Source organism: Calidris pugnax, unplaced genomic scaffold (genome assembly GCF_001431845.1).
Source record: "Calidris pugnax isolate Ruff unplaced genomic scaffold, ASM143184v1 scaffold28, whole genome shotgun sequence".
Classification (NCBI taxonomy): domain Eukaryota; kingdom Metazoa; phylum Chordata; class Aves; order Charadriiformes; family Scolopacidae; genus Calidris; species Calidris pugnax.
The window spans coordinates 10,642,771-10,657,861 of record NW_015090842.1 but is presented as its reverse complement, the minus strand read 5'-3'; the positions used below and the strand labels follow the sequence as shown (position 1 = coordinate 10,657,861).

At 42.3% G+C, this 15,091-nt stretch overlaps 1 long non-coding RNA gene across 1 annotated transcript in view; it reads right to left on the bottom strand.

Annotated features, from left to right (window-relative positions):
* Positions 1–12,769: 12,769 nt before the first annotated feature.
* LOC106888210 overlaps positions 12,770–15,091 on the bottom strand; it is a 2,715-nt gene continuing 393 nt past the window's right edge. Inside the window, exon 2 of the long non-coding RNA XR_001412061.1 lies at positions 12,770–13,015. This is a non-coding gene — a long non-coding RNA (uncharacterized LOC106888210). The remainder of the gene's footprint in view (positions 13,016–15,091) is intronic.

Below are 15,091 nucleotides of genomic sequence, written 5' to 3'. Positions count from 1 at the left end.
AGAAGACCCCTGCAACACCCCTCCGCCCCCCCCACCCCCCCGTTATAAAGCCACACGTTCTTGCTGTAGTTTTGTTTGCTTTATCAGAAGTAAACGAGTACTTTCCCTTTTTGCTGCTCTTTTTGCAGCACTAGCAATCAGCTTTCTTTCTGCTATTTTTCCATTCAGGAGGCACACACATCGCTTACTGAGCCCAATCCTATTTTTTCTTAAATTTACATTTTTTTTCCTCAGCTAAACCGATTGGAGAAATAAAATAAAATAAAAAAAAAAAAAAAGAAAGCACAAATTTGCTGTTTATTGTCCTTTTCCAACATGAATATATCACCAGCCCAGCCAGTTACCCAGAATCTGCTTTTCTCTTTAGTACTTACTGGCCTGCTTAATGGTTTCCTTCTAATGTACATAAAATATAGAAGTAGAGAACAGAAATGTGGAAATGTACAGAATTGTCTGTTGACTTCAGGCATCGGAAGTGTTTTGTTGCAAATGCGAAGGTGCTAAATCTCATCAATGAGTGGGAAATAGTGCTAAATACAAGCTCTGCTAACTTTATTTTTAATGATGACTTTAAAAAACGGGGATCAGCGAGGTGAATGTAAAAACTGTTAATCTTAAATTTCTACAAACCCAAGTGTCAGGGCAAGCATGTATGGTGCATCAAGCATAACAAGATGAAAACGAGGAGGTGTTGGTGAGGAGGGGGTCCGAGACACTTGCTTTTCTTGAATCCCTCTGAATACATTTCACAATTCATCAGTTTTTGTCTTTCCTGCCACGAGTGAGGACAATCAGACCAGACACCCATTAGATTTTTCATGCAATTTTTTTTTTTCTTGTTCATGACATGTTGGCAGGGAGGATGGCAATTCTGAAATCTTACCAAATGAGAAAAATGTCAGAAACTGAACTGACAGCTAGTGGTTACTATGGTGATAGGTGATATTGAAAAAAAAAATAAAATAAGACTCAGTTAATTCAAAAGGAATCAAGTTCAGTATTTTTAAGCCAGTTGATATAGATGAAAACTTAATCCCAATACTGGGATGTTATCTTGTTTTAGCTAAGAGCCAGAGGAACCATTTACTTGATTAGGTAATTAACCACACACAACCAAATATACAATGAAAATTATAAATAAACCAAAAATTAAAAATAAAAATAAAAATATGTTTATAAAAAAGAAACAATCATATTAGAAAAGAGCAGATTAGGAAAAATATTCTGCTTGTCTGAGTAATCCAGAATTTTCTTCTCCATAATCACAATTACCTACGCAGGTCCAGGTTTCTACCATCAGTTTTGAGAAAGAAAGAGTAGTTTCATTCAGTGACAAAGACAAATCAGCTGGAAGGTAAGGAAAGCTGCTGACTGATGTCTTCAATAGAAAGAAGGCTGCGCATGCAAGTTCTGCAGGAACCTGAATATCTCCATATTTGTGTTTATGTATTTTATGGGCTTTTTAAAAATTCCCAAGGGAGCTATTTATGGGGCCAAAATAACGCGAGATCTGGTGTTCTCATGGTATTTCCATCGAGGAATTGAAATACTAAAATACCATGAGAACATCAGATCTCGTGTTATTTCGGCTGCATTAATGGTTCCCTTAGGTATTAACAAAGCCCATGAAAAACAAACACAAATATTTGAGGCAGAAATATAAATGCTGGAATATCCACCGCCCCCCAGCAGAGACCCAGTACACCACACACACACAAAAAAAATCTACCTTTCTCTTTTTTGATCTCACATCTTAAAGAAAAACATGTATAACTACACACATTTAAAATTAATATTCTATTAAAATTATCTGACGACCACCTCTATATTTCTGGTAGAAATTTAGTTTGCTTCCTAACAACCCTTGTGGAAGACTGTCTTAATATAAATGCATGTGAGAGTTTAGGGGTATTGTTATGAAAAACAACTTTTGAATGCAGAAATCTCCAAAACAATTTAAATTTTGAACGTGCTACCTAGGAGAAAATGTGGGAAGTGATGAACGGAAGCGCACTTAAACAAAACAAAAGGTAGCCCTTATATTTTGGAAGTTCAACATATTTCCATATACGTTTGTTTAAGCTGAATCACAATACCGTCGGAAAGAGATATTGAAAGGAAAACATTAAAAGAAATCGGGTCCTTCCAGAATTGCGAGTTAGAAGGCAGACGCAGGATTCTTATTTATAACAACCAGTTGTATTTAATGATGCTGAGGAGGAGGAGGAGGAGGGGGCGGGCGGCGGATCCGCTCCGCGCTGCGGCAGGCGACATTGCCATCTGCCGGGGGAGGAGGGCGAGCACCGCGCCGGGACCCGGCCCGGCCTTCAGGAGGGTGGAAAATTAACGGGGAAAATGCCCGATCCCGCATGCGGCACCCAACAAAAAGGAAGGAAAAAAAAAAAAAAAAAAAAAAAGAAAGAAAAAAAAAGAAGAAGAAGAAAAAAACCTGTCCCTGAAACGTCAGCTCCTTCTATCGCTCATCCTGTGCCGCTCCCCGCATCCCCACCCAGCATCTTTCTCCCCAATTCCCAGCTGGAGCCCCCCCGTTTGCTCCCCAGCCGCCTCCAGAGCAAAAACCGGGCATTCGGGGAAGCACCGAGCAGCCACCATCAGTCCACGGTCCTGGGGGCTGGAGGCAGAGCGGGGTCCTGCACCCAAAGGAGCCACCCCCCGTGGCATTGCCCAGGTCAGAATGGCCTCCCAGGGGCTCCTGTGCCAGCCCGAGGTGCCCCGAGTGCTATCTCAGGAGTTTCCACAGGTGAAACCAAGCAGCTCTCCTGCTCCTAAATCACTTCAGTGCTGTTAATCCCAGGTATTTATCCCAGGCTCACGTCCCAGAGCAGCAGAAGCCCACCCAGGCCTCGCCACGCTGAGCACCACACGCTCATGCAAGAGCCACGTTATCTCCTGAGCACTCATGGCCACAGCACACAAGACAAAGAATAACATGGGTGTCAAAAACCATCTCTCGTTTTACAGCTGGGGAAACAGCCTCTCCAAAATCCAACCTCAGCGACTCACCTGGGCTCAGCCCACCCCTTTCTTTGCCCGGCCATAAGGCTGCAGGTCCATGGGATGAGGAGCTGAGTGCCAACCCCAGACTGAGTCAAACCTGCCCCATTTTTCTGCACCAGGAACACCACCACCATCATCCATGGCCTCAGCCGACCTCACCTTTCCCACCTACTGCTTCCTCACCTCCTCCAGCCAGACATCTGCTGAGGCCACAGTAAGGGCAGAGTCACTACAGACAGCGTAGGAGGAGAGGGGTGCAGGCAAGAGAGGACATGTGAGGTCCTCCCCACAGTGGGCTCATGGGCATAGAGGTGGGTTGTGCTGAAGTTGGGCTCCATTGGTTGGAGGTGGGCTCGGTTGGGCTGAAGGTGGGTTCTTGGGCTGGAGATGGGCTCCTGGGCTGGAGGTGGGTTCCCTGGGCTGGAGGTGGGCTAGGCTGCACTGGAAGTGGGCTCCCTGAGTTGCTCCATCTGTGTCAGCAGCACTGATGGTCCCTTGCTACCAGCAGGTAAAAGGAGGTCAAGCAGCTACAAGAGGCTTTTGGCATGGCAGGGGGAGGTGGAAGGCAGCAAGCCAGAGATAAAACAGAAAGCAGCTTCTGCTGTGATTGTGCCACACAATAATATTCCTTGTGTTATCCCAGAGTCAGCGCGTGGCCCCCGTCATACCCAGGGCAGCCCATACTCAGTGAGTACGTTTCTTGTGCGACAAACCTGCCTTCTCCTCAAAAACACACAAAAACTTAGAGGAAAGTGGTGGCCTAGAAATAAAAATTTCTTCGGAAATAGTTTCAACCTAGATCCACAATTCCAAACTTTTCGCTGCTCGTTATAAGGACTGCAGACGATGCCTGCTTAATTCCCACCCTGAAGATGGGAACAGAAAATTTGGGAATCTTCACTGCCCTGGCTGAGCCCCCCTGTCCTGTGATGGCCACGTTACTGGGGTGGGGAAAGCCAAGCTCTTTAAGGTCAGGCAATGCTGAGGATGGATTTCTGTCCCTATAGGTAAGTTCAACAGAGCCAGGATTTTCATGACTGTCCTGCATTTTCAATGCAAATGGGATTGCTATCAGGATACATTTTCATCCCGAGTCTTTGTAGACAAAACATCTCCCCTAATATCAGTGATGGCTCCTCCGTTTGATTGCATGTATTACTGCATTAAACTGCTTTGGGGAGAACATCAAAACAAGTTCTTTATACGCTTGCATGAAAAAAACTCTTGTCTAAACAGCAGAATTATACTAAAAGTAAAAAATTGCCATTTTAAAATAAATGCAATTGAAAAAAAAAAGGCTCAGGGTGATAAGGGAACAATAAGGTAAATAAACGAAAAAGAAAAGATAGCACAAACCTCATTTCAAGATAAAAACAGTATAAATAACTGTTTGGGACTGTTTAAAACTATAATTATAAATGATATTTCCATTATACATGAAAAATAGGCTGTTTAAAATTGAAGCCTATAGCAAAATTGAAGTAAGTATTGCTCCCTTGTAAAACTACTTAAAAATCTATATTATTATGTATAACTTAGAATATGGTAAATTCAGTGAAATCCTGAATCCTAGCAAAGAGGTTTTTCTTCCAACCACCACACCAGAAAATCTGTAAAATGGCCATATGTAAATACACACTGAAATTAAATCTATTTTATATATATATTTCAATAAAAGTTAAAAGTGCCTTTTTTTTTTTTTTAAATGTGGTCTACAGCATCCTTTTTACTGGACATAAAGGTGGAGATCATAGTAGAAAGGTAACATTAACCAGTAATAAAAGACAATTAAGAATAACACCCTTTATTCTTGTCCCCTTTTTCCTTTTAAAAAATTTTGATAATAAATTACATTGCGATAAAATTTCCACTGGTATGTGGGATTATTGTTTTTTCCTTAGTATTTTTAATTTAAAGCCAGATAGCGCCTTTGATACAGCACAAAATACAATTTAGAATTCTGGAGAAACCGGAGTCACCGCAATCCGTTATTTTTATGTACACATATATATACGTCTGTACATCTGCATGTATAGGTTCTAATGCAAACCACTGGTGACGTCTGGGCGCCGCTCAAGCAAAGAGAAAGCCACCCTGCCCCAAAGAGCTGACACAGTGGCTTAACCCGAGATAGAACGAAAGGTCAGCGGAGAAGTGGGAGATAATAAGGAAAGAATAAAAACATGATTAGAAACATGTAATCACATAAACTAACTGCGCGCATAAAATAATGGTTTTGAATTGTTTTCGTATAGGCTGGAAGCAAAGAAAAATGCAAACCTCAACTGACCCATCACTGCCTTTCTGACACCTCAGCGTTGCTACCACACCGCAATGTGTAATTCAAGTACCTTTATTTCACCACACACACACCTTAAAATACAAGGGAGTTTTTTGCTGCAGTTGAGCCGGACCACACATATTCACTCATTCAGAATAAATCCCTATGAACCAGCTCCAGCGTTTTTAAAGTAACGCTGCTTGTGGGGTCTGCTGATATCTCAAAGAAACAAGAAACTATTTTCACATCTCATTCCCGTAATGGATGAGCTGCGGAGCAGGGGAACACTCTGGAAACTGTTCAGTTTGTCACACAGACATGGCAATTCGCTGATACCTCCCCATCAGCCTTTCAAAGCCGAGCTGTTTTGCCGGTCCACTTGTATACATTAGGGACCGGGATGGTCACAGAAGGTCTTTTGGTTTCTTAATGGCAAAAAGCATATGTAAATAATGCCTAATGATCAGGTCAACGGTCTTAGGGTTAAAGCAGGGCTTCCCATTGCTTTTTCATAACTCTTTGCTTTGTAGTTGGGCACCAGCATCGCAAACACAGAAACCCAGAAGCCTGCAGGAGCCCAGTGGCACTCGGTGCCCGTCCTCACCGGAGCTGAGCCAGCGGCTGGGGAGGACCTTCCATCGAGATCCACCTGGTTCCTTCTCTGTTATCTACAGATATCGTTAAACAATCTCTCCAGAAATGCCACGCTTTGGGGTCCAGTTCTTATCTTGTTTATCCCATTTCAATACATGCAGTGTTTAATGAAATGGATCCTGATTTACAGCAGCAAGGGAGCAAAATAACGGTCCTAAGTGGTCAAACCTTTTACTAGTGCCCCAGTGCCAGAGTCTACCAGCTGCTCACTCTGCCAGTTTTCCTCTTTTCCTTTTTTTTTTTTTTTTAGGCACGCTCTACTTCCCATTTCTGCTCAAAATTCAGTTGCCTTCAATGGGATTTGTGCGTGAGGAGCAAGGCTGAGGAGCAGTTGCTGCGACCGATCTGTCCCGGGTTTAGGCAGAGGCCAAGACGCAGACGCCCTTCCCGGGAAGGGACGCCAACAGGGAGGGGGTCTCTGTGCCAAGGTCCCCGGGTGGGATTAGCACACGAGCAAGGTTTGATTTATAACGATTTAAAAAACACAAAGCAGGGTTCTTTATCTGTTCTCGTGCCGTTTGGTTCCAACAGCCACTGCAAACTGACTGGAGTTGTTAGTGCTGCCCAGGCCAGCTCTGCTCAAAACCTCTATCGACTCGGTTCCGAAGGGGTTCGTTAAGTAGGGGGACGTTTGGGATGGCATCAAGGAAAAACAGGGTATTATTTTCGCCATCAAAGATGCTTTGAAAAGTTGTTTAAACAAAGTAAAGTAAAACACCTAACTATGAAAGTTATATAGAAACACGATCGCTGAACTTTACATTTAGGAAGAATTAAGCTTTTAAAGAGTTTTTTCCACTGAAAAAAAGCCTTTAATGGTAGTTATCCAGGTGGCCCCTGGATTTATTGTTGGATTTCGCTTTGACTGCTACGGGGTTCCCAAGGGGACTATTACGTCAATAATTTCTAAGGCAACATTTTATTCCAGGTAACTGAAATTCCTTAGAAGATGGAGCTTCAGCTTGGAGATTCTCGGATCCCATTTGAAATCACTCATACTGACTACAGAAGATTTTTTAAAATAAATTATTGTATAGCTTTCTGCTTTCAGCTATATATATAATCTATCTCTATATATTTATAAACATTCTTTATATAACAATTCAGAACTTAATTCCCCTTGAAGCTATTAAAACTATATATTTAATTACATTCATAAAGGAGTTGCCCGGGATACAGTCAAAACCTACCACTAATTCAATATGTATTATATATTAACACACTTTGCGATTCTGAAAAATTAGTAATATGGGCCATTCGCTGTTTTCATTCTGTGCATGGAACTCCCATCAGAGCCAGTCAACAGCCTTTATTTATAAAGTCTGGGGTTTTATGAAGAAGTCTATAACGACTATTTTTGGTCAAGCTTAAAAGAAAAAAGAAAAGACACAAAGGTCTTCTATTTCCAATGCACAAAGCATATATGGCCAGTAGGAAAAGTAGAGTAGGACTCCTATCTAGACTAAACAAATTTCAGCATAAAATGATAAATGAATCGAGGAACTTACACTCTCAGATCCTAAATTATATTAAGTCACTGATTTTATGAAGCCAGAAAAAGGTCATTGAATGATACTTATAAACTATAGTAAATAACTAAAATTTATGCGGTAGGATGATTTTAATCGTTAGGATTCTTAATACCTTGGAAATTGATACAACTTGTAACAAATCAGAAAAGTTAAACAGAAAATATAATTGTTCCTTTTAAGACCTATTATGTTTAATATCCATTGCCCATATTTGTTCCACAGGTCACGTATAAAAATAAATTTACTCTATTTCTTGCATTTGATTAACAGAAAGAGCCTAATGATACATGTCCAAATTCCCAGAACAGTTGTCTCTGCACTAGTGTCTATATGGGCTTTCTTGCATAAACTGAAAACCATCTGTCATAAATACATAATCGCTTTTAAATCCACCACACCCATTCCTCCTGCTCCCCAAAAAGGGATGCATGTCAAGTATGGTCTGCTCCTGAAATATTCCTTGCAAGTTGCTAAGTGGATATAAAAGAACACAGACCTAAAATAATCTGCAAATAACTGTAACACAAGCCCTGAAAAATGCTTTTGGATCTGGCGAGAGGGGGGAGAAACGCGTCTGTCGCCTGAGCCAAGGCAAACGCCGAATCTGGGCAAACCGGGCGGGAGGACAGTGTTTGTCGCTGCTTTATTTTGTAAATGTGAGAGATTATTACAAATCTTATTTAAATCAAGTTTCCTTTTGAATATTTTCTTATAATTGAACAAGTGTTGAGCTGCACCGGGCTGTCACAGCTGTTACAATACATGAACCACACTTACAGTAACAGCTTTCGTTCCACATTTTTGTGGAGTAGTTTCCATAGCACTGTGATCAGGGTTTGCATATTTTTATACCACTTGCATATTGAAAATAAACTCTGATGTTTAGATTGCTTTCTCCAAGTGCATCTGGTACTTAAATTTCCTGAAAAACAAGCAGGCAACTATGATTTAAGACCAAACAGTCAGGGTGTAACACCTTGTTTTACTTTTTATAAAGTTATTTTTAGCCTTCCTTTCCCTTAAAAGTGTAACTTAATAGTCAATGGGATGAGAGAGCTTGGAAATAGACATTTATCTTAATTGTCATCCCTGAATTAAATGTTAGGGCGAACTTTTCCATTCACAACAATATACATTATTATCGGATATTCTGCGTGCAATAATACGCTTTGCTTAATTACCTATGCCGCAATTAAATGTTTGGACCAGACAAAAAGCAAAGCGCTGAAGAGTTTGAACAAACTGGCAGCTCCAGTGCCAGGCACCTGTTTCCCAGCTCTTGGCTTTCGGGCACCCCAGAAGGGTGCCAGGGCAATGAGGTGCAACGCGAGCGCCGGCCGGGCAGGGCACAGGCCTGTTGCAAAGTTTAATCTTGGTAAAAGAGTTCTTTTTGTTCAATTAGAAAAATAAACACAATTTTGTAAATTTCTGATTTAAGAAAAGTGCAAATCAGTGCGAGCGCTTCTTTCGAAAGGAAAGCAAAGTCCTGCTGAGGGGGGCTGCCCCTCGCTGCCTTCCCCCCCCAGCTGGATCCCCATCCCCTGCCAGGGTTTCTCACCCAAAACCCCCCACCCCCGCCGAACCCCGCTTCCCCACGGCGCCGCTTCTCCCACCCGAACACCTTCCGAATTAGCAGATTGAAAATTAGCAAAATACAGCACTGCTTTTCACTTTAAATTTTAATAAGAAACAGAGACATCTTCTCCCTCTTTCTTCTGCTGTTCCTCCCTCTCCTCTAAGAACAGAAGGCTGCTGGTGAAAGGAATGAAAATCTGGAAAGAATTTGGGGTGGACTGGCCAACCCCCTTTCATTTCCTTCAGATGTTTACAATCTAGCACCTTTCTGAAGACAAAGATGGGAAAAAAGCTATTTTTTCTTTTGACTGAAGGGTGAGACAGGGGGGTATTAAAAACTGATCAATGTAATTTTTTTCACAGAAGTATTTGCACATCTGTGAAATAATGTAATTTATGAAAAAAATCTTTTTATATGACATTCATGATTATAGCCTGATCTGGAGAATTATTCAAATATAAAATTAAATACTCAAAAACTAGCTGTGCTGTGGATGACTGAGCTTTTACCAGCTGTGCATCACACTTCCATAATTCTATTAAAAGTATATAAGTGAGGCTTTCCAAGTATGTCTGAATCTCTTTTAAAAGGAATGTTACATTTCTAAATGGCTTTATGATCAGTTGCTTTTTGTTTTTTCTTGATTATCATCCCAATTGTTGGATATGTTTTATCTGACTGTTGGTATTTTTTTATTGTAAGGAAAAAAAAAAAAAAAAAAAAAAAAAAGAAAAAGAGAGAGGAATGCATACCCATGGAAAGCGCTCTATAAATTATATTGTATTTTATTATCACAGGGCTTAAGGAAAAATTGGCTCTTAAGAAAGGTTAAAAACCTTTAAAGTGAATTCTTCTGTTTGGTTAAAAGTATGTTTGATTTAATATGATCCATCTGCGATCTGTACCTGGCCTACCCCCTCCCCAGGGCAGGCAGTGCCCCGGGGGAACGGGGCGATGCCCAAGGGACCAGGGCACAGGGCAGCTTTTTCTGCCCAAACAGACCAAGTTTGGGTCGCCTGCAACGCTGTCCCTCCGCTAACTTCCCTCCCAGCGAGAAATCACGCTTACTCTCTACTCGGGCAGCAATTCCCAGATTTTGAAACAATTAATGCTGTGGAAGACGAGTGGACGCGTGAGCTCCCGGGTGTTATTTCACACCCCCAGCATCGCTCCCCGGAGCTGCTCGGCGGGAGGAGGCGCGGGGCTCTCCCGGGGTGAGGGCAGCCTGCTCGGCTCTGCCGGAGCGGGAAGGGCTGCGCTGCCAGACCGGCTCCTTCTCGCAGGCACAGCCTCCCAAGAAAAGTTCAATCCTATTTTCTAAGCTTAAATATAAGGCTCGGTACGGATCCGCCGCGGCTTTGTTATTATCTACAGGTTACAGATAGCATAATCTTGAAATTAGGTGTTCCTTCCCATGCCACAAGCCAGTATTTTGACTAAAAGGGAAAATAGAATCCTAAAACCAACCTAAATGCCGTGGTATAAAGTAGCCATTAAAAGAAGAGCACCAACAAAAGGCCACATTAGTAAAAGACAGGGGCTGCAGTTACAGTTTAGCAAGGAGAGAGGCAAAATAAGGGATAAGATATTGTTTCTGCTGCCTAAGACAGACGGACTTTAATAACACTTAACAGAATGATGCACATTAACGATCTCAGAAAGCACTTCTTATGCCTCATCCATCATGCGGAGGAGAAAATGAAGCCTTCGACAGCATTAGGAATTATTCTAGATCTTGTCAGTAATTCGCAGCTTCTCGGTAGTATCGTAACACAAATTTGTGTGTATGAGACACTGACCATTAATCTAAGGGCTTTTTTTCCCTCGCCGCAGCGTGCTGAGAATGTATCAATTGTTTCATGGAGAAATTTCACAGATGAAACCTTACTAAATAAAACAGGGGAGAGGAAAGAGATATAGACAGAAACATAAACAACTGGAACTCGGAGACAAATTATTATCTTTAAAACAAAAAACACAATAAAATCTCCATATGTGTGTTTTCTGAATGGGCAACAACAACCCTCCTTCACTGAAAATAGTCAGAATATGCTGTGATTATAAAGTTATGTTCATACATACAAACATACTTATATTTAATTTTCTGGGAGGCTTTTTTCCCCCCTTTTTTTTTTTTTCCCAGAGTATAGGAAAAAATCCTGATTTCTCCTCCCAAGAGAGTCGTCTATTTTTACAAATAGTAGCAAAACAAATTTCAATACAAAATGCCACGCGACTAAATAAACAATAGCTTTTGGCAACCTCTTCCTTAAGTCGCAATCTGCTGTTAATCGCATGATAGCTATTTCCACTGGAATCTGTACTACAAAGGAAAAGGTCCATAAATATTTGTACAGCAAACTCCTCAGAAAAAAAAAAAAAAAAAAAAGCCTCTCTGAGTACACTCCAAATTCATTTCTATACATGCAATGTAAAGATGAAAGCTAATGAGTTATATGAAGTTTATGATAAATTAAAAGTGTGCTGCTTCCAAGCCCATCCGCCAGCAGATGTATGTTTACACAGATATGATCGACTGCTCCACAACAAAACACTTGTCAGACAGAATGAGGCGAATTCGCCTCTGGATGTGGAGGAGCTGAATTGTCTCAGGGACAAAAAAAAAAAAAAAAAAAAAGGATAGAATGTGATCAAATACTAATCAGGCAGCAATAATCAGCCTTGCAGTATCCCAAAACATACACTATTTTATCTTCATTGAAATAATGACATATATCCAAAAAGTCCTCAAAGAAACTTGGGTTTAGGTAATATATTGTGATTGCAGCAGATATGCAGGATTAGAATCAGTCTTGATCTTCAAACAGAATAAGAATGTATAGTTCTGTTTACTGCACAGATATTTGTATATAAAAGATATGACAAATATTTTAGGTTATTCAGAAACCTGCATTTCTTTATTTTGAATTTTTACAGACCAAGTACTGGGGAAGTGATTTGACAGTCACAGGTAATAGGCACAAATTACAGATTAAACTCATTAGAAATTATAAACACTCATATAGTCTGTTAAACCCCCTGACAAAACCTGAAAATTAGAAATCCAATAACCAGGCATCAATAAGGTCTTTAACGGCTGGACAGATGTTTAAACTGCACGATGCTCATGTCAGGAGTGAGACGAAACAGTTGAAAATCAAGGTTTGCATTAAATAACAAGGCATTGATGTCAGATCAGATCATTCGTGTGAACTGTTTTAATCCGTCTTTTGCCATTAATTTACATTCTCCTATTATATTAGAATTTTGTTGTTCATTCATTTTGCATAGTATTAAAACATACAAAATAAGAAAATATGCAGATGAGAGAGACTGTTCTCAAACGTGCAGCACAGCCCCCCTCAGAACAGGACTGCGATCCCACGGCTGTCCACAAAAAGCTGGGACTACCCTTTCAGAACAAAAATGTAAATAATGCTTTCAAATAAAATATTGTCTGCAAGCTTTAATTTTTGCCTTGTTCAATTAAATCACCGAGGGAAATAGTGCAAGAACGGTCACCTCACCACCAGCAACCACATAAATCCCTAGGAACGGGCACTGGGATAGCAAAAGAAAAATTGTTTGCGTTCCTAATGTTCGGTCTGACCTGGAAAGGATAACAAAAGAATCTGGCATGAATATGTATTTTTATAGGGAGTGCTGCTGGTAAACATACCAAATAAAAGAGAGGGGATTATTTTAAAATAGTTTCTCCTTAACTCTCAATATGTTTAATACGGTGATATGAAAAGCCATATATAAAGCAGAAACATATTCAGCCCATACAAAATTCTTTACAGAGCAGTAAAAAGGCAGCCGGATTTCAGCAGAAGAAAACAAACAAACAGCAGAAATCCTGTAAAGCTCCAGCGTCTCCCCGCGAGCCTGCCTGCTCTCCAGCGCCGAGATAAAGACCCAATCTGCTCATCAAACACCTCCGGGCTCGGCCATCTAATAGGAACAAATTGGCAATGACTGCCCAAGCAAGTAACACAGGCCCACTGATTTGTAGATTGATACTGATGCCTAATGATCCCCTTGGGCAGATCAATAGCAACAATCCTCATCCCTGCCTTTCTTCTTTATCGGCAGAGAGGAGCGAGGCGCGGGAAAGCCGCCCGGCACCGTGCGGCAGGTGCAGCAGGAGCACCCCGAGCAGGTGCTCACGGGTGACGTCCGGGCCCCGACGCACCCACACCACCTCCCAAACGGTGGCCGAGATGCCACCGTCTTGTCACTTTGTCCTAAGGGGTACGACGGTGCTGGTGCTTTCCCTTTCATGTGAATAAAGCCACAGTGGCTCTGGGTGCCGTGTCCACGAGCGGGGCCCAGGAGCTGCTCCCGTGGCACCTCTACCTGCAGCGGGCACCGAGGGACAGGGAAACCTCCAGAACACAAATCACCAGATGAAAACCCAACATTTACCCATTGGGATTTCCAGGAACTGGAGGCAAGCGTGGAGTCTGGGTGGCAGAGGGAATGAGGGAGGTGGTGACACCGGGCATTGTTTGGGAAAGCGGGGCACACGGGGCTAATCCTGCGTGTGGCCGTAATAGGGTTACACGGCACTTCCCTTGATGCTCTTGCCATTTCCCTCCTCTCCTTTCAGTTGCCTTGTTGTCTCTTAGTGCTCTACAGTATGATCAATCAGGCAATTTCAGCGCAGGATTTTTATTCAGTTAACGCGAGTCACTTTCATCCGCTTCCTCCAGCCCCACCCCTCGCAAGATTTAGGAATTTTCTATTTATTTATTAATCTAGTGAACACAGTTATCCCATTAGTGTATCCTTTTAAAGTCCCTGGTAATACCTAAGAAAAACTAATAGAGTTGCTTTGCAATATTTTATTTTTTTTCCCCAATGAATTAATGTTAGTGATGTTCTGCAGACTCCCAAGTGGTCACTTCCACATCGGGGTGCTGGGAGGTGTCACCACCAGCACAAAACTTCTCTGGCAATTGTTCTCTCTCTCTAGAGTAACTGCCTATAAGCCTAAGACTTTACCAGGTACACCCAAATTACCAGGTGAGCAAACACAGGGGAGGGAAAAGATTATCAGAAAGTTTGTGTCTACTGACTATGAAATATTAATCTTGCCATTAATTTGTATGTAATGTCATCTGCGTCGTCTCCCCCGGCCGGCCCCTTTGTGCGCACGCTGAGGGTGCTGCCTAAAGCACGAGTGAGGATCAGAGAGCACAGGCACAATTTTTAAATCCTATTCAGACCCACGACCAACCACCCGAGATCTGCTTTGTTCAGCAATCACCGCGGTACTTTTATTCTTTATGGCTGTTTTATTAAAATGTGGATAAAGCAAAAGGCAAAGGATAAAATTAAATTTCATTGACTGTAAATTTCTAAAACATCCCTCCGATAAAAGATTTTCCTTTAATAACAAAAACGTCTTTCCCATCTTTTCGCCTATTGCATCGTACACTCGCAATAAAAACGGGACTGCGTAAAAATCTTTGTAACTCAACCCCCTGTATTTCATAAATTAGTAATTTTCTGAATCCTGGGTGCTGCCTTTTTGTTTTAACCATAAAAAAAGTTCTCCCTGTGCTGGGGAGGGGGTGGTGAGTGTGTGTGTGTGTGTGTGTCTTGCCCAGAGCCCCATCCCCAGGCACACCCGCGGTACCCAGCGCTGACCGCTTTCCCAATTTACATTTGGCGCTAATGATAAGTATAATCATCGCAATCACCGCCGCCGCCGCGGTGCGGAGACGCGTTCGCTTCGCCCCCGACATCAATCAGCCGCGCGGGGAAAAAAATCAGGAATTTCCCCCCCCCCTACCTACCACACTCCCACGCTCTCCCCCCCCATCCCCATCCCCATCTCCATCCTCATCCTCATCCCCATCCCCGCGGCCCGACGCCGTTTTAATTCCCCGCGTTATTATGTCATCCCCGCGCTAATCCCGGCCCTCGCACCTCCGCCACTTTCACATGCAAATCACCCCCACCCGAGCTGAGGGGAAGGCGCCGGGGGTCGCGACGGGACAGGACGGGGTGCGGGGGTCGTCC